The sequence below is a fragment of the Orcinus orca genome, chromosome 18 (assembly GCF_937001465.1).
Source record: "Orcinus orca chromosome 18, mOrcOrc1.1, whole genome shotgun sequence".
In the NCBI taxonomy this organism is placed as follows: Eukaryota; Metazoa; Chordata; class Mammalia; order Artiodactyla; family Delphinidae; genus Orcinus; species Orcinus orca.
Genome location: NC_064576.1, coordinates 61998111 through 62001359, shown reverse-complemented (window position 1 = coordinate 62001359; position 3249 = coordinate 61998111).

The following is a 3249-nucleotide window of genomic DNA, read 5'->3' as shown; positions in this document are numbered from 1 at the left end:
TAAATGCTTGTGTTGAAAAGTATTCTCTGGGAAGATAAATGAGCCACAAAATGATTAGTGCCCATTAAGTGATTTGTCACCTCTGCCTGGTGAGGGCTTTGAAAGTTGACGCCATTCTTAGCACCTGAGTAAATGAGGTCTCCTGACTTCACTCCTGCCTGGGCCTGCCCAACCCCAGGGCCCCTGGACAGGCCACGTCCACCCAGGCCTGTTAGCCAGCCTTTGTGGACTCTCCCAGGGGCAGAGGTTCTAACCACAACCTGACTTGGCATTTCCACTGCCACCTTTAGGCCACAGCACCAAGCAGAGGAAGAGTGTAATTATACCCTAAAGGGATTCTCCAGAGCTGAGACTGCCTCAGGAATTCTCCACTTTTCCTTCTGAGCAAAGGGCAGGTGGGCGCACAGTAGGTGCATGCGTTCCCAAAGGAGCTCTTTGCTCCTTTGGGCCTGGCTTCGGGCCACACCTGCCTAAATCCAGTCATTCCAGCTCAGGCCCACCTTCTCCACAGAGCCCTCCCTCTTTTCACGGCTCCTCTCTTCTGTTTGAGAACCTACACTTCCATCCACTTCAAACTCCTCTGCTGACTTTCAAGACCTAGATAACCCTCCTCACCCAGTTTATCACCCACTGGATTCCCTGAGCAGCCCTGCTGGGTGCTACAAAGAAGAGAGAAATCACCATCAGCTCTGCCAATTAACGCTGATGCATCTCAGAGTCGGCTGTCTTCCCCAGAGAAGAGTGGAAAACTGGCAACGGATGAGTTTACGTTTCCTGGAGGAGAGTGCTTCCCAAAGGCAGTAAGTGACATGCGCACCCTAATCAAGGATAATGAGCTCTTATCAAATATTCAAAATAAAATTAATTAACTTCATTTGATAGGTCAGTGAAGCATGCATGGGGGAGAGGGGGCAGCCGAGTGGTGGTGTAGATGGCTGATCATTGTTAAAAACAATATTCTCAGGAATGACTTCGCACTGTCGGGATGTTCTTAGTCATGACCCGCTCTGAAATGGCTCTGATTTTTACGGTTTTGAGTTCCGCCTGCTTGTCCTAGTGGCTCCCCTCCGATACTGTTGAGATAAAAGGTGTTATTTCTTTCTCTGATCAGTGTGCCTGCCTATTGGCAGAAAACAGTAATTTTGAGAACAGAAATTTTAAGAAGTCTTCCAAAAAATAAGAAGAGATTGGCCTTGAGTGGGAGCCTGGACCTTGGGAAATACAATTGTCAAGGTAGAGATGGGGCAGTAGAGGAAAAGAAGGGGAGTGAGGGTATCAGGAGGGGCTGCACATGGAAGTCCTGGTGCCCAGACCACACAGCACACCAATTATATCAGAATCTCTAGGGGTGGGGGTCCCAGCATGTCTTTTTTAAGGCTTCCAGATGATTCCAAAGTTGCGTTGCTCCCAATACTGAGTGTCACTCTGCTTGGTCCAATGGGCTGACAGTGTACAGACGTGGTGAAGGAGGGAGGGGACAGGAAAGCTGGAAACCTCATGGGGGGAGCCGTGTGCAGGTCCTGGCCCATGGCTCCCCAGCCCTGTCACAGATCCAGAACATTCGTCTTTGTGAGAAAGAAATTCTGACAGGCTCTGACATTGCTAACTTTCCTGAATCAATTTCATTCTGCCGTTTTTAGAAGTATGTACATTCTTTGGGTTATTAGAATGTAGTTGATAAGTTCTGTTTCTTAGTTCCTTTGAGAATTTCCACAGGGTAGCCTTAGCCCTAGCCCTCTGAGATCATTTTCATTTTCCTTTCAGAAAATAGGTAGTAAATCATTTACGAAATCTCAAATACTGTGCAGGGTTCTGGGGATACAATGGTGTGTTGACCATACCGCTCTCTGCTGTGAGGACTCACAGCAGTTGTATGCAGTTGTATTCACGGCCAAGGTTTATCACAGCTGTGTGATAAGGACACAGGCGAATCCCAAGGAAAGGCGAGTGGGAAGGATCAGGTGCAGGCTTCCTCAGGCTTGTTCCCCCCGCCCCCGCGAGAGGGGTCACGCAGAGTGCACCCCCAGCCAAGTGCGGCCACAGGCAGGCAGTGACTGTCTGGGAGACCACTGGAGACTTCGGCTTGAGGTCTTTACTGGGGGCTGATCACGTGAGCACCCCCTGGCCAGCACGTTCCCAAATTCCAGCGCCCCAGTAGAAAAGCAGGTGTTCAGCATACACCACATTGTTTGTGCCATCTGGGGCACAGTGGGCCGCTCGGAGGATCTCAGTGTGAGAAGCCAAGGTTCTAGACATCAACCAAGGGCCAACCCTGCAAGCAGGCAAGGAAGGTGGTCTCAGCCCTGCTGTGTGACCTGTTTGCTGCAGAAATGCTAAGCTGAAATGGTCTCTGCCTTCCTGAAGCTCTGTGTAGTTGGAGAGACAAACATTTGTCTAATCGTTATGTGTACAAATATCACCACGTCTCTGTGAAAGTTCCAGGAAGGAGATGTACCGGCTGCCAGGAGAGCTGCTGCAGGGAGTCTGACCTGGCCTGGAAGGTCAGCCGAGCCTCCCTAAGGCTTCCCATGGCCAACTCAGAAAGATCAGAACTTAGTTAATTCGCAAGGGCTGGCAGAACCTTCTAGGTGAGAAACAGCAGGTCTAACAGCCGTGGAGCCAGAGGAAGCATCTAAAAAGTAGTGTGTCTGTAACCGAGATGGAAGGGTTGGAGTTCTGGCAGGCAAGGCCTTGCAGGTCACGGGGAGGATGTGGGGCTTCACCCTAAGAGCAGTGAGAAAGCACCGAGAAGTCAGAAGTGAAGCAGGGGGTGGTGGGATAGGGACTTCAGTTCTTACTTCGAAGTTGAGTAATTTGGTTACTGTGTGCTAGGGAAGAAAACCAGAAAAGGGCGAGTAGCAACAAATGTCAGGTTATTTTCTGTGTTTTCTTTAATCAGTCATGTTTTTTTTGCTTCACCTCAGTTTTGTAGACAGATACAGTAATTCTCAGTCTGGTTGTGAAATACCCCAGAGTATCTGCAATGATTTCTGGGGCTCTTAGTAAATCTTCAGAGCAAAATTAATTAATTTCACCATCCGGGTACATGTCAAATGCATACAGTTTAAAGCGAAACATAGTTTTGACTGGGTAAGTGAAGCCAAGGAAGCAATGGCAGGGATCTGAAACTGTCAGAGCTTTGAGGAAAGAAGAGTAATTAAGTGATTACTTATAGATTTGCTAAGAATACACTTGAATACTAAACACACAATAGTGAAACATCAATTCTTTCTCCAAGAAACTTAATTT